General features: G+C 48.3%; 1 protein-coding gene across 2 annotated transcripts in view; it reads left to right on the top strand.

Annotated features, from left to right (window-relative positions):
• Nucleotides 1-6509: 6509 nt before the first annotated feature.
• Nucleotides 6510-16760, top strand: part of COQ8B (coenzyme Q8B) — a 176193-nt gene continuing 165942 nt past the window's right edge. The window contains exon 1 of one of the 2 annotated variants that reach the window (XM_085625773.1): nt 6510-6751. The gene's annotated coding sequence lies outside the window, so the exon portion shown is untranslated. Of the gene's footprint in view, nt 6752-8356; nt 8494-16760 lie in introns of those variants that run through there. The other variant, XM_085625772.1, reaches the window with a different exon arrangement.

Raw genomic sequence — 16760 nt, 5'->3', positions numbered from 1 at the left:
ATAGTCTGAACGCAAGGTAGATGTTTCCTAATTCCTGACTGGATTGAATCTACCTGTACTTGATCTGGCAGCGGGTGCAGTGATCAATAACCCATAGGCTGGTGCAAAAGATAATCTGAGTGATTCTGCACCCAGCCACGTTGACCACTCATGCGTTGGACAGCCTCCCGCCCATTCTCGATAAGGCCTATGAGCTTGTACTTGCCCACAGGTGACTGTATCTCTCTCCAGCCACCTTGAGTGATTGGAAACACCCACAATCCATGCGGCAATCAATTTGATGTACATTGTTAAAATCCAACAGTGACCTACCAGAAGTGATGGCCTCACTCTAAATCGTTTCTCCATGCTTGCAAGGAATTGTTAATCCTTAGTACAGTAGTGGCGCATCACCTGATGGTGCACCAACAGCATCTAGTGCATGATGTCCAAAACCTTTCTATCCCAGATGGCTCCACAACGCTTAACATTCATATGCAAAATAGGGTGCTGTAGCTGGTCCAGGGGAGGTGTCCCTATGTAGCCTGCTTAGTGCTGGAATTAGTGAAAGCATTCACTACTGTTGATTGTGTATACATGTTTACCACTAAGTCCCAAATCGGACATTGCAGGGCATCTGCAGCAACACATATGTCTTTTTCATACCAAGCCACCTACTCAAGTCAAGTGTCACCCTCTTTTAGATTGTGCAGGGGGACTTGTCAGGGCTCTCCCCTTTCCCCACTACTCTTTGCCTCGACAATGTAGCCACTAGCCCAGCAAATTTGTCAGGGGTGTTAATCATGGTGAGTTTATCTGGGCAATGAGGTACATGGAGTATCAATTGATGCAGACAACATGCTGCTCTATATTCAGTATATCTGCAGGGACATTCCAGATATTTCTATGAGACAATCAGATTTGCAGGAAGTGTTGAGTTTGTGTGTTAACTGGGCCAAGTGTTGTGTTTTTGCCCTCTGTGTGGAGTATCTTCCACAAGAGGTGATGGCGGGTGGGCAGAGTGTGATGCGTAAGATTAATGATTTTTGGTACTTAGGGATCTGTAACTCTCTTGATGCAAAGTATCCCATGTGCGAAACTTAGCAGAGCCATATCCTCATTACGTCCGCAGATGTTTTTTTAATCACTCTCCTAGTTTCAGGCCAAGGATGGATTTCGCTTTCTAAGTTGTTAATGCTCCCCTGCATCTTGTATTTTTGCCATCACCTAGCAGTGGCTATGCCTCGTGCCACCTCCAGGGATTTGGACAACATGCTGCGAGGGTTGATCTGCAATAGCGGCATGATTAGTGTGGCTCTGTGGAGGCAGCATCTACCAGAGTGAAGGATGTCCAGGATATGCATTTTAAGAGGAATTCTATCTGGCAGAACCACTGCAATAGCCGGTGTGAAGTTTGTTTGTGAGGCTGTTGTACGAAGTGGGCATGTTACCAACATGCAAGACACATGAGGTTGCGTAGTCAATGTTGTTCCCTGAAGTGGAGCTGACAGGCTGGTGAAAGTGCATTTTTGGGATTATAGGCCCTGTGGCTCCTGAGGGACATGAGCCTGTAGTCTCCATCTGTTATTCTGCACTCCCTAGCAGTTTTCCATGGAAGGCATTGTTGGGAAGGACTAAAAACATGGAGAGACATGGGATTGAGCTCATTGGGGGACCTATTCAGGGTCCAGGAGCACATTACCTTTGGCCATTTGAAGTGAGATCCTGACATTCCATGGGGCCACTTCTTGACAAATGGCACACTGATAGGTAAGAGTCACAGACACTGAATCAGCACATTGCCCCTGACCCACACCCTGCATGACATGGGTGGAGTTCGGAGACTGGTAACCTTCTTTGTTGATGTGTTTGAACACATAAATAATGACCCACAGTCACCTGCTCGCTGGCTATGGGACACTGATGTTTTACAAGCCCTCCACGACCGAGGAGTATCATTACACTAGGCACTACCGATGTACAATATCTTGTGATGCCAAACTCAAGTTCATTCAATTTGACATCTGGCACAGGGCATGTCTCACTTCAGATGTCTGACCCTGAAAGTCTGTGTCCTGCCCTTTGTGCCCACAATGTAATGCACCTATTTTGAATTTGATACATATGTTCTGAGCATGGCTGTATGCTGCAAACCTGTGTTCCCGAGTTACAGATGTACTTGGAACAGTGAGGGTTTGGTTCAACCTCCTTCCATTGGAGGGGATGCAGGGAGGGATATTCCTGCAGATGATTCTTTTAAAGGTATCCAATGAAAAGATGGATTTGTATATGCTCATCAAACGCCATGCCATGGTCGAGGTCACAGACACGTGGTCATAGACCTATCAGAGGTGGTCCGGACATGGCTAGATGAGCCAGCTGCTCTGTCATGTGAGGTAGACTGGCTGCATGATATTTCTTCCTTTGTTCACATGTAGGAGTGTCTTTTAGAGTTCACATACACTACAATTACAATGTTGACAATGGCTACTGTACTAGAGGCCATGGTCTCACCCTCATGTGTCGGTTGCTGACCTTCTAAATGCACTTGATCCCTATGTGCTCTTCTATCTTGTTATGGGTATTTTGTTGTTTAATTGTGTACCATATGCTCCTGTTCAATGATGAATGTTTGTTATGCCCATCTGGCCAAATCTGCATTGCCTGCTTAATAAACGACGATTTACATCCATTCCAGTGTGTGTCCAGGACATGATAATGAGCTGATAGTAAGGTTTTGGTTTGGATGTTGAAATTGCTTGACACTTGTGTGCAGGGACATTCATTGTGCCATATGCCAGCAAACACATTTCCCTCTCTCTGTCTTTTGTATGTGAGAAATTGTCTTAGTTTGAAGAGTGCGGTGACTCCAAGTGGGACATTTTGATACCATGTCCTGACTGTAAAGGTAGGCATCCTCTCTCATGCCTTGGTGGCTGGCCTCAGTGAACAGTGGTGGAGGAATAACATGGGTTTGTGTAAACCTGGCCTGGCAAAGCATAGGGGGGGGCCAAGATAGTTGGGTCCCAATGTATTTGAGTGCGGTGTGCATGCTAGCAGACCTGGGTGCATGCTAGGGATTGTATGTAAGTGATTCATCTATCTGAATCTTGCTCTGGATCTGTGCTGGATCCTTCACATGTTGTTATTCCTGTCACATCCAAAATCCCATTCTGGTTGTCACTCCCTATGTTGACCTAGCTATGTGCCCTGCAGTGAGGCTGAGATAATGGTGGAGGTAGGCTTTGGTGGATACCTGCTTGGACACTGCTGTACTCATCAGGTCACAGGATGTGGGGCTGCGCGATTGGGCTGATGGGGGAGTGGCAGGCCAGGTTGGACTGTAGTAGTCAATTTGGTGTTTAGAGTCATGTATTGATCTGTCAACAATTGGTGCATCAGGTAAAGTGAGGTGTGAGATGGTAAACAAGCTAGGCCTAGGTTTTCCATCTGATTGGCTGGATGTTTTGTATTGCTACTTGGTAAATCAGCCATATATTTTGACTTAATTTTCCTGTGTGGTTAATACATGTTGTTGGTTAATTTCAAGCTATACAAAATTAATGATGTGGTCTTGCTGTGGTGTTTGGAAGATGGAAATGTAATTAGGATAAATGATGTCACTTCCTGCAAAGTGACTTCCTAAGACATAAGATGTTGTGGTCTCTATATGCGATTCAGATATTTGGGTTCTGCCCAGGGAAATGATGCATGTAGGTGCCTCCATGGTGCCAGTGCATATGTCTCTGTGGACATGCCTTTGTGAGTGCATTGACGTTTTGTTGCCCTGTGATGGTTTGTTGTGTGCTGTTGTATACTCATTCATTGATTTCGTTATACATACATATCTGTATCTATGGGTATTCCTGTTCCAAAGTAAAATGTGTGTTTCTCCCAGTATTTGGCGGTCTGACTGTAGATACCTGATGGTGACATTCTCAGATTTGTCATGCACAACATGCTACGTAACATTTCTACTCTATTGACTTTCTCAGGGTAATTAAGTTAATCTGTAGGGGTAGGTGTCTTACATACCGGCAACGACGACCACTTCAGTTCGGGTTGTAGTAGTAGTCATCTTAGATGTATAGGAGAGGGATTACATGTGCAATGGACTCAATAACTGCACATCAGAGGTCGCAGGAAGCATGTTGTAACGAGCTTCAGAGTTGAAATACTCCCCTTCCACCGGCTCTGACGAGGTGGTTGGCCCGACAGATTCGGCACATAGGAAATACGCATCGTAATGGGGTGGCTGGTTTTAGACTCAGAAGTCGCTCAAAGCGGCTCTCTTCAGCATTTCCGAAGGCTTTGCTGTTGGATTTTCCGGTCGGAATCGAAGTAACCGAGCCGGTCAGTAAGTAATGGATTTTGGGCATCATAATGCATCGGTCGGAACAACTGCATTTGAGGACGAGTCAGTTGGACTGACCACCTCTGACAGGCCAGCTGATGCCCTTTCGAATGACATCGTAATCCCTAATGTACATTGTTTCCGCAGTCGGAATTATGAAGTTGGTTTCTGACAGGTTTTCTATGTTGAGCTTTCGACATGGAAAGCCTGTCGGAAAGCAACTTTCAGGGGCCCTAGCAGGTCCTCCTTCTCTCCTGGCCCTCAGGTTGTGGGCCTGGGGGGCACCTATGGTGCCCACCTGTAAATTCCTGTACCGTGTGGCAGGCACATCACGGTGCCTGCCTCATGGTGCAGGGATTTGCAGTAACTCCCATTTCTCTATGGGAGCTTGTGCTGCGCTGGTTTTTGACCGTCACATAAACTCTCATTGAGAAATGGGAGTTTGCAACCGCACCAGGGGGCTCATTACAATGTCGGGCGGAAAACCTCCGCCTGACTCGGAATCAGGACGGACTGACTTGCGGTCAGCGGTTCTGACCGCCCGATTATGATGCGGTCGGATTCCCATTGTTTCCTATGGGAGCCCATCTTATGCCCAAGTACAGGACGTAACACAGGCTCCTATGGGGAAATGGTGTGTGTGTGTAAAACCCTGCACCCTGTCGCAGGCACTCCATGGTGCCTGCCACACAGTGTAGGGTTTTACAGGGAGGTACCTCAGGTACCCCCCTCGGCCACCAACTGCAGGCCGCAGAGGCTAGGAGGCCCTGCCAGGGCCCCCAAAGTCACTTTCCGACAGCCTTTCCGTGTTGGACAGGCCGATGCAGAAAGGCTGTTGGAAATCGACAATGTAATCCAGATGTCGGAAACACTGTCCATAGGGGTGGACGATTCTGTTCCGACCAACACGGATACTTCACGAGTTGGTCGGAACCGATTCGGAATAACCGCGTGGTTTATGTTTGGACCGCGAACATTGTAATCAAGGGTCGGAATGTAAACTGACCGAGGAAGTCCGAAGGGCCCTGATGCGGTCAAGGAGATTCCAACTGTTGGGAAGAGGCTTTCTGCTTACATCGTACTCGGCCCCCATCTGCGGCTGCATCGTAATTGCGACTGAAGGCCAGCCGGTCCTGCAGCCACAGAGATGTTGGTTGGAGGCAACTCTGACCGACATCATAATGAGGCCCTTAGATCCATCTTGCTTTTAAGTTGGATGCTTCAGACACTTTATTCTGGTCATGTACCGAATTGAAGCCAGAGACAGATCAGACTGAGGGGAGGTTAGCCCAACTCAGACACAGAGCCATACCACACCGGTGCCTGACACAGAGATTGGTGAGAGGCCTCACACCTGAGAGAAAAGTATGACACTAAGCAGGGGAACACAGATGGGTGCTGTCACAACCGCCCAGTCACAAATATTCAGTTTTAGACTACGCCCTAGATGATCTATTTATCCTATTCATGAGAAGGGTTCCGCCGCCAGTCACTGCCAGGGTTTTTCTATTGTTCGGTTATTACTTTATTTTATTATTCTGCTACATTCCATCAGTTAATACTACGGAAAATACTATTGCATGCAACAATGCGTCTCGAAAAACAGGGTGGGGTTTGTACATACTGCAAACTGGTCATAATGTACCCACAGTTAGATCTAGAAAAGGGACGTATGGACAGATAAATGGATTGCCAAGATATAACTTGCAAGCAATAGCCTATCTATAATATACTATACCCTGTAAATGACAAATGCGTGATATGATCTCTGTTCAATGTAACAAATAAAGACAAGTTAAAAAAATAATTTTATTTCGTAAAGATATTTTTATTTTTTATTTGGTATTAAGGTCTTCTCATAGATTCCCCGTTCCTCGTTTATTTTACATTTGATTATCTATAATTATTACTCTCCCACGAGGTTGTAGTTACCTGTGTTGACAGCTGATGGTAAGATAAACAAACCAGCCCCCTTTAACGCTTTACAGAGCCCCTAACTGAAGGGCGCTATTAACTTTTGACAGGCGAATTTCTAGGAGCAGACAGCTCTGCTCCGTGCTCTGCTACTTCTGTCTGCCCGTGCCGAGGCAGAGTTGGGATGTCTCGCTCCTTGAGGGGGCGGGGCTATAGAAGAGGGGTCTGAGCTGGCCAATAGGGCAGAGCTCCGGAGATTGTCGAAGAGCAATGGGCAAACGACCCCAAGGGGATAACAAATACTACATAACACCGCACACTGCGCAAGCTCCCTGTGCGTGTCACGTTACGTGCAACCGGCGCCGGAGCGACAGGCAGTTCCTGTAATGGAAAATGGCACGCTTGCTGGAAGGTCGAATATATAACATCCGGAGATTATAGGAAGAGTGTCCGCACGTTGTGACTGCCTCAGCCGCCAGTACTTCTTAAGCAGAAGGGCTGCACGTGAGTCCGTTTATTCTGCTTAATACACAGCGGCGAGGCATTCGAAATGTAGTGCTTTACTCGTGAAAAAGGGTGAAGCCGTCTCGACTCACTGCGTTGTACATCATTGAATTAGGAACACTAAAACTAGTGGACACCCCCAGAGTTTTAAAGAGTTGCCACGCCTATAGGGGAATTGTACATTACCTCGAGCGCATGCATTTAAAACCTTTTCGAGAAGGTTGGCACCGGTCTAAAACACAGGTCTCTTAGGGGAGCGTCGAGCCAGGGATTTGGTTTGTATTATGAAAGAGCGCAAACTGAGCCATTAATAGGATTATGTGACATCTGTGGAAGTTTAATGAACATCACAAAAATCGCGTGCTATAAGTTATGTTTATTACATATTATGTATACATCAAGACTTTACAATGAAAGCATTTTTGAGCAGCTATGTATTGTATAAGTAATCTAAAAAAAGCGCAACACATTTCCATTACGGAAAAAAGTGCTTTCCGTGCAGTTATCCAAACCGGTACTTAAAATCGTAAACTCAAAACTAGAAGTTCGTGAATGCTGTGTGGTGTTGTTTAAAAGGCACGATTGGCTCAGCGTATCGTTTCCCTTGCTATTACCAGAGACACATTTCAAAACACGGCAATGATTTTTAGGTCTCGCAAGAGACATTTTATATGTGGGATTTTCAAAGTGCTACCCACTGTTTTGGCTGGCCTAAACCTTGAGTGCACGATCACATGCACGTGCACAGCTGCTTCCACTCCCCCCTCCCTTCTCTATAGCTTTGGCTCCTTTGAAGCACTTCAAAGGGTCCGCTCCCCCGCCCCAAGCGCTCGCGCCCACGCTCCGCCGGGCTTGTTGACATTGTTGTGCACTCGTGCTTTCAGTTTTCCCTTTCTCCTCCCACCCTGCAAGTCTCTGTCTTGCTGCCCCCGCCCGACACCCCTCCCCACCGTCACCGCTGGTTTAAAAGGTAGGCTCCTTTCAGAGTTTTATTTTATTTATTGACATTGTTGTGCTTGTACGTTTGAAACCCAAGTATGGAGTTTCCCCAATCCATCTTGCCAGAACGCATGCCTTCATTTATATGTTCACAGTGTGATTTACGATTTTTTTTAATTTACTTGAAATGTTTTGTTTGTGGCGCTGCCTTTCTGCCCTCTGTGCCACTCGTTTTCCATCTTTTTTTGTTCCTTTCTGCCCTCTGCTCCTCTCGTTTTTGTGCCCGTCTGCCCTCTGTTCCACTCTCGTTTTTGTGCCCTTCTGTCCTCTGTTCCACTCGCAAAGGGTCCGCTCCCCCGCCCCAAGCGCTCGCACCCACGCTCCGCCGGGCTTGTTGACATTGTTCAATCCATCTTGCCAGAACGCATGCCTTCATTTATATGTTCACAGTGTGATTTACGATTTTTTTAATTTACTTGAAATGTTTTGTTTGTGGCGCTGCCTTTCTGCCCTCTGTGCCACTCGTTTTCCATCTTTTTTTGTTCCTTTCTGCCCTCTGCTCCTCTCGTTTTTGTGCCCGTCTGCCCTCTGTTCCACTCTCGTTTTTGTGCCCTTCTGCCCTCTGTTCCACTCGCAAAGGGTCCGCTCCCCCGCCCCAAGCGCTCGCGCCCACGCTCCGCCGGGCTTGTTGACATTGTTGTGCACTCGTGCTTTCAGTTTTCCCTTTCTCCTCCCACCCTGCAAGTCTCTGTCTTGCTGCCCCCGCCCGACACCCCTCCCCACCGTCACCGCTGGTTTAAAAGGTAGGCTCCTTTCAGAGTTTTATTTTATTTATTGACATTGTTGTGCTTGTACGTTTGAAACCCAAGTATGGAGTTTCCCCAATCCATCTTGCCAGAACGCATGCCTTCATTTATATGTTCACAGTGTGATTTACGATTTTTTTAATTTACTTGAAATGTTTTGTTTGTGGCGCTGCCTTTCTGCCCTCTGTGCCACTCGTTTTCCATCTTTTTTTGTTCCTTTCTGCCCTCTGCTCCTCTCGTTTTTGTGCCCGTCTGCCCTCTGTTCCACTCTCGTTTTTGTGCCCTTCTGCCCTCTGTTCCACTCGTTTCCCTCTTTTTTGTTCCTTTCTGCCCTCTGCAACTCTCGTTTTTGTGCCCTTCTGCCCTCTGTCCCACTCTCGTTTTTGTGCCCTTCTGCCCTCTGTTCCACTCGTTTTTTTTGTGCCTTTCTGCCCTCTGCTCTTCTCGTCTTTTGTGCCCTTCTGCCCTCTGTGCCACTCGTTTTTGTGCCTTTCTGCCCTCTGTGCCTCTCGTTTTCCACTCTTTTTTTGTGACTTTCTGTCCTCTGTTCCACTCGTTTCCCTCTTTTTTTTGTGCCTTTCTGCCCCTCTCGTTGTTTGTGCCCTCTGTTCTACTCGTTTTTTTGTGCCCTTCTGCCCTCTGTGCCACTCGTTTTTCCTCGTTTTTTGTGCCTTTCTGCCCTCTGTTCCACTCGTTTTCCCTCTTTTTGTGCCTTTCTGTCCTCTGTTACACTCGTTTTCCCTCTTTTTTTGTTCCTTTCTGCCCTCTGCTCCTCTCGTTTTTGTGCCCTTCTGCCCTCTGTTCCACTCGTTTTTGTGCCCTTCTGCCCTCTGTTCCACTCGTTTTTTTGTGCCTTTCTGCCCTCTGCTTCTCTCGTCTTTTGTGCCCTTCTGCCCTCTGTGCCACTCTTTTTTGTGCCTTTCTGCCCTCTGTGCCACTCGTTTTCCACTCTTTTTTTTGTGCCTTTCTGTCCTCTGTTCCACTCGTTTCCCTCTTTTTTTTTTTGTGACTTTCTGCCCTCTGGTCCTCTCGTTGTTTGTGCCCTCTGTTCCACTCGTTTTTTTGTGCCCTTCTGCCCTCTGTGCCACTCGTTTTTCCTCGTTTTTTGTGCCTTTCTGCCGTCTGTTCCTTTCGTTTTTCTGTGCCCTTCTGCGCCACTCGTTTTTTTCCCTTTTTTGCCCCTTTTGCCCTCTGTCCCACTCGTTTCCCCACCGCTGTGCCCCCTGTGGACCCCTTCCAACACTACATATTCACCAAAGGATTGTGTGTGTGGGGCTCGGTGTGTGTGCGTGTGTGTGTGTGTGTGTGCGCGCGCGCGTGTGCGTGTGTGGGTGTGTGTGTGTGTGTGTGTGTGTGTGTGTGTGTGTATAGATGCAATAGGTCTCGCCTTTGCTAAAGCTATTGGCATTGTAAATGACTATGCCATTTATTTATCTGTTTTAAAAACCAACCCATAAATAAAAAAGTTTGTCGTTTACAATACCAATAGCCCCAATTTATGCAAAAGGCGAGACCATTGCATTGTAAATGCTTTTTTTGATAATTCAGTAACTTATCAATGGTTTGCAACACCAACTGGTGTTACAAACCAAGCCATTGATACATCGTGTTTCACAATTGCGAGGGAAGCCCCTTTGATGCCCATTGCTATCGGCAATTCAGAAAGAGTCAGTAAAACCATTTTACAGTCTGGAAATGCTTTAATGAATTGTTGGCATAAACTCTGCGATTCTGAAAAAAAATGCAAAATGGCTTTGTACATCAGGCCCTTAGTTCTCTTCTAATGAGACTCTGAAAGACCGTTGAAATAAAGCCTCTCAGAAGTGCCTCTTTGATATCAAGCCGACACCCTTATAATATGTTCTGTCTATGCTAAACCCAGACCACACCCAGAAACTACTGGATTCATCATAACACACCTGGACTGAGGCTCTTCTTTCTAATCTAAAGCGGGGCGCAAATTGAACTCTTATTTAGATTCTGGCATGCAGTACAACATGAATGCAATAGATTGCAAAATCTCATCTTTCACCACAAAAATGGTTTGCATGTGCAGACGTCGGACACGGTCTACTTGAAGACTAGCTTTAGAAAAAAGCTGGTGTGCTGTACCATTCTCTCAGGGCAGCAGGGACATTAATCCACCCTGGGTAATACCTTAGTAGTGGGAATCCAAGCCAGCCTGCTGCTTCTAAAGTGTTAACAGAGGCAGATGCTCCTCTCGCCCACATGAAAGTACAACATGAGTACTCCTGCCAAATTCACAGCACTGTCTCCTTTTCAATTTTTAATAAATGGCAGTAGGTACAGATTGACATTAACAAAGATAAATACTGAATGGGCCTAATCTGTTTATTTACATAAACCCGAAATATCACAGGTACAAACCCACCACTCAAAGATTTTCTAGTTAACGACCGATGCACGTGATTGTCAAGAGTACTTATACATCAAGAAGTGCAAAAATGCTCTTAGTCAGAGGAGGAAAGAGAAAGCAGCATTCTGGTACTTTACGTTTCTAGCCTTATTTTACAAATGCCAACACCGAAGAGTCTTTATGTATCAAGGTCCAAAGGTGGTGAAAGCATTGTGCTTTGCCAACCAACAGGGAAAGGACAATCAGAATATCATTGATGCTAGAATGGTAAGCTGCATCTGTCAAAGTGATTGAAGAGCTGTAGCTGAAGAAAAGTAGGGTTTGACCCCCCTTATCATTTGGTTTCTGCACATTTTACACTCAGATTCCATGAGTAGATGGAAAGCTGCAGACAAATTTATCACCACCATCGGGACCGTGCCCAAATAACAGTGACCTGTAATAATGCCTACACATATACGCTATCATATGAATGTTCCAGGGAAGCTAAAAGCAGTAGCGGTTGCTTGGATATATTTAGGACAACCAGGGTATTTGAAACAGATGATGCAACCTGGGTCTGTTAAGATAGCACACCTTTTTTAACCACACCTTTAAACTACATCAGAAGGTCAAACATGTCCACCAAGGCCACCTTGACAACTACAATTCCTGGTGGCATCTAAGCTATCTGTGAACCTGGAGACCCTGTGTACAAGTCTAAGCCACGATACAGCGTAGAGGAAGTTAAATCAAGAAAGAAAGGCAGATGTAAACCAGCATTTGCAATGCAATAGGTCTCGCATTATAAAAGTGTGAGCATCTGGCATTGCTAAGAATAATGCAACACTAGCTATTGGCTTTTTAAATGATAAATAAATGCCATTATGTGTTTTTTTATAAAATAGATTAAAAAAGGCATTGTCATGAACAATGCCAATAGCTTAAACTTTTGCAAATGCGAGACCTATTGCATTGCAAATGCTTGTTTTAATTGCAATGATAGCTTTTCATTTTAGGCATAGGTCTGACAACTTGAAAAGTTCCAAATCGCTGGTGAGATTTTTGCTTCGTTAAGTGTGACTAAATGTTGCGTCAGACTATGTGACAGTAGAACTTGATGTTAAATGGCTATCGTCTAAAAGTCTGCAAGTATGCTGTTTACGATCAAATGGAGGAATACTTCGGAGAGCAGCTGAGTAATGGAGTGTCAACCAGTAGACCTCCAGACTTCTTGCTGAGCTGAGATACCACTGAATACATTAAAGTGCTTCAAGCTATCCCCTCCCCAAATGCACACTAAGGGGCATATTCTCAAGGACTTATCACCGAGTTATCGGCACTTTATCGCAGCCAAAGTCGCGATAAATTTATCACCCCATTCAGAAGCCGGTGCTAAGCTAACAGCCCATAGCACCAGTTTACCTGCGATAGCAGCCGCAAAAAACATCACCACAGATGAACCCGGCAACTATCGCTAATGAGATGCAGAGTAGGCATTCCCGTGCAAAAAGCTACGTCAACCCCACTTCTCAACATTCTCAACGACCAGCCAGATCAGCGATAAGTCCTCAAAACATGCGAAAAGGCGCGTTGGCTGCAGGAAATTAACACCAGTTCCGACCTGGTGCAAAGTCGGACGACAGCCTGCACCACAAAAGGGAGCCCAGCCCACAGCCACACATGAAGACCAACAGATTCCTTCGAGCCACTGAATATGTGGCCCGGACACCCAAGAGGGCCACAACACCCACCGCCACCACCCCCCCGCACCCCTCCCCCGACCAACACTGAGGCAGTGCAGACAAAGGCAGCGACCCCCTGAAAACGCACCAACCTCACAGACCCAACAGCAGAGAATGTAATTGCCCACTACATGCTCAAAGGGACAACCATCCTCTGCATCCTAACCACCATTGCCCACAGGCTGACAGTACCAACACAACCAACATCCCACCTCAGACAAAGCTGATGGCCGTGCTGCACGTGTTGGCCTCTGGTACCCTCCAACCAACATCCGCCTGAGAAGGAGGAGTCACACAGCTAGGCCAATCCAAGTCCCTCACAACGGTCATGGATGACACCATCAGCTTGGTACCCCACTATCTATACTTCCCACACACTGCGCAGGAACAGCGGGAGACCAAGCAAGGCGTGTACGCCACAGCTGGCTTCCAGCACGTGGGGGGGGGGCACACATGTTCTACTAGTGGCCCCTGGCAACACTGCACACAATAAGCACAACAGAAAGCACACTTATCCCACCAATGTGCAGGCAATAGTGGACCACCGGGGAATCCCCGCAAACGCCGTCGCAAACCACCCAGGCAGTGTGCATGATTCCTACACCTCCCGACAGTCCATCATCAACCTGCGCCACCAGGATGGCACCTACGGAAATGCACTGCTCGTTGGCCAATACCAAATGCACACACCACACACCTCAACTCCACAATCATACAACACAGGAAATGCACACGTCACAAGCTCACATACAACATGCACACCCACTAGACCCAACTGCACAACTCACTGTGGGAACCTGGGCCAGCCATGTACATTAGCCATCAACGGCATGGCACCTCTGCCACACAATAGCAGAATGTCAGAAGAGGTGGGGACAAGGCATGTGTGAAGGAGGCAAGTGACCAATGAATGAGACTGTACACAATACCAAGTGTGGTGTGGATGTGCTGGCCAGACTGCAGTATGCATAGTGCACACATATCTATGTTGACACACACCGCTGGTGTTTGGAGTGTAGTGGACAGTGGACGCAACCATTTCACCCCAGCCAGTGGGGAAGATCGCAGAAATGTAGCCTGTGATGTGTTCCCCCCCCCCCCCACCCCCGTAAGCGTGAGCGGAGTGGGCTGGCCCGCCGGACGCCAGGCCAGCGTAGGGGAGTGAATAAAAGACACGTAACTCTGGGCGTGGTCCTCTTCCGGAATGCCCAACGTCTCTGCCAGGGGGGCGCCTCTCACACGGCCACGAGGCCGACGCTGTTGCCGTGAGCGGAGTTTCCAGCGATCCTGTGCGCCTGCTGCACCTTGGGACGGTGGTCCCCGACCCAGTCCTGCCCGCCTCTGTGCACCCAGGCCTTAATGCCCACCTGCCAACACCGACGTTTGTCAAAGAGGGCCCACCACGTGCCGGTGCAATCTCCAAGCCCGAGCCCTGCGACCTTGGCAGCCACTCCTTTCCTGTTGACGTACCCCACCGGCATACAAAGCGGACAAGTAGGTCATACATTTGGAAACTGAGTCTTGATTACACCATGGCAGAGCACATTAATTATGTCTGAGTGTATATCACTATACACCCTTGGATGTGGTACCACCAGGTCTGAGTAGTACATCCCACCCGCAGATTCTGTGGGCCCACGCGGACTACTGCTCTCTGCCTATGCTGCGCTCGAGTAGGTCACAGAATTGGAACTGAACATTGATTATCCAAAGGCAGTGTCCATATCATTACCTTCAAGGAGAGGCGTAAGAGGATGACGCGTTGCATTTGGTAGGAAAAAAGATCATCGTTACGGAGGTGATCGAACACTACCTACAACTGCACTGGTGTCACTGACTCTGTGCATTGCGAGCCTACGACACGTGGCTGTGGCCCACTGCTGACCGCTGCCTCTAGCCTACACTGCGGTCCAGTAGGTGACAGAGTTTTGATTTGGCAATGCCGGAGTTCATATCAGTGTACCGGCATCATCGCAGACTGCAACCCCTCTCAGCCTCGGTGCCACTTAGTCTGTACCTCAACATTCATGGACACTCTCTGGCCGTACATTGGTGGCGTTTGAGTCTATGGACTAGGGAGTAGTTTTCATCCTCATGCAGCTGATACCGAATTGGTGGTGGCAACGAGACTGTCGCTTTTCACTTCTCCATTTGCTGCTTCCGGATAGCTTCTGCCCTCTGCATCATGCCCTGGAGGACACCTTCCACTGTCCCCCGTAACCCTCCTCCACATTCACCTTTGTCATCGATGAGGACCAACTCAGTCTGCGTGGCCCTACCTCAGTGGACCGCAAGTCACCGTCCCGTGGCTGTGTGCCTGTGCTGGCCGCTGCTCATCCGGGGCCACTAACTGTGCAGCTCAAGTCAGGGACCCTGTCTGAATGAATATTGGATGACCTCTGTGATGGTGGTCTTGGGGTCATCGACACCATGTGCATGTGGCCCTGCGCTGTCCGCTGCCTCCGGCCTCGACTGCGGACCACCAGGGCTCACACATCAAAGCGAGTCCTGACCGGCCCGGACGTCGCATCACTGCAGGAGGCACACGCCACCATCGCCAGGGCCAACTCCAACCACTATCTGCCAGAGTCGAAACATTGGTACTGGCAGACTAACAGAGTTGCTCAGACCTGTCGTGGATGCCATCATCTGCCTGATCCCCTGCTCAGCACTCCAGGTGCCATTGACTCAGTGCACCGTTACTGATTGAGTTTTGTGCTGTGGAGAGGTTGCGCAGCAATGTCACCTCAGGCAGTGTGGGAGACCTGGGACGTTGATGGGGAAGTTGTAGCAGGTCTGATATACAACACTGCATCTGCATCAGGCATAACCCAAAGGAACACAATCCTAGACATTTTTTTCACATGAGCGCGCTCCTCTCTAGTGCCCCAACCTCAGTGCACTGCAACTCACGGACACTTCTGTTTGTATGTTGGGTGACCTCTGTACTTGCTCCGGCTACCTCCATGTTGCTCCGCAGTTGACTCTGTTATGCAGGTGTTTTCTGTTTCCATTGCACTGGAGTCCACTGTTCAAGTTGTTGCCAGCGCCAAGCACTCCGTGCGGACTGGCTTATACTCACCCCACACACATCCAGCACAGGCGTCACTGTACATATGGTCCTACCAATAAAGGGGCCGGGCGCACGTGCCCGTAACCTAGTTCAACATAATCTCTGCATGTGTCCCTGTGGTCTTGTGGTATGCATGAGGGCCCTGGGCCCTACGACATTACATTGTGCTGTGTACAGCGGATGCAGACATGTAACCGCAGGCAGCGGGTCAGAGCTTGGACATGTAGCTTTGTCGTCACCCACTCAATTCGTAAGGGGAGTGGACTGGGCCGTCGTACGCCGAGCCAACGTGGGTATGTGACTGATATGTGCGTGCCCCTGGGCGTGGTTCTGTACTGGGAATGTGCATCTGCATGTGTCTCGATGGCAGTGTGGGTCTCCTTTGTGGGGTGTAGGTGGTCCCTGAAGGGTAATAGACACCCACGTATGTGATCTAGTTTGCTTTCCATGGGTTCGGGCCACACCCACACCTGTTCGGCCACCTCCTTTTGGCGTCGGTGAAGTGTTGTGAGCCAGCCGTGCTTGCGGGTGCTTCGTGCTCTGTGGTCTGTTGCAGTGGCTTGGTTCTCCTCTAAGTGGCTTGGCTGCCCTGGTCCTGGTGGTGGGTTGCGTGGGATGTCCATGGGCTGTTGTAGGGCGTCAGTGTCGGAGGTGTGGTGGTCCTCTCCGGCATCACTGAAGTGTGGTCTTCTGTGCTCTGCTGGAGGTGTTGTTTGTCCCTCTGCAGTGTGAAGGGGAAATGCATGTTGACATTGTGTTGACATGTATGTTGGCGCATTGTTCTTGTTTACATGCAGACTGTATGACAATGCACATTGTGACTGTTTTGGAGGTGCAGGATTTAGATGCGGGACAGTGTATATTTGGACTACATGACGGTTGTGAGGTTGTACGCGTACATTTCCATTTCACAGTTTCCAGCTCTGTCAGATGTAGTAGGCCTGTTTCTGCGCGTGTGCGGAGCCAGTTGTGTCCTCTGTTCTGCAGTGTCGGGGTTCAACATTGTACCACATTGTCGTCAATGTGGATGTGCTGTTATTGCTATGTGTGTATGCTGCAGTGTGCCACGGGGATGAGGGACATGAGCCTG

The sequence above is a fragment of the Triturus cristatus genome, chromosome 9 (assembly GCF_964204655.1).
Source record: "Triturus cristatus chromosome 9, aTriCri1.1, whole genome shotgun sequence".
Classification (NCBI taxonomy): domain Eukaryota; kingdom Metazoa; phylum Chordata; class Amphibia; order Caudata; family Salamandridae; genus Triturus; species Triturus cristatus.
The sequence above is the reverse complement of the archived record's forward strand: the minus strand, read 5'-3'. Positions and strand labels throughout refer to the sequence as shown.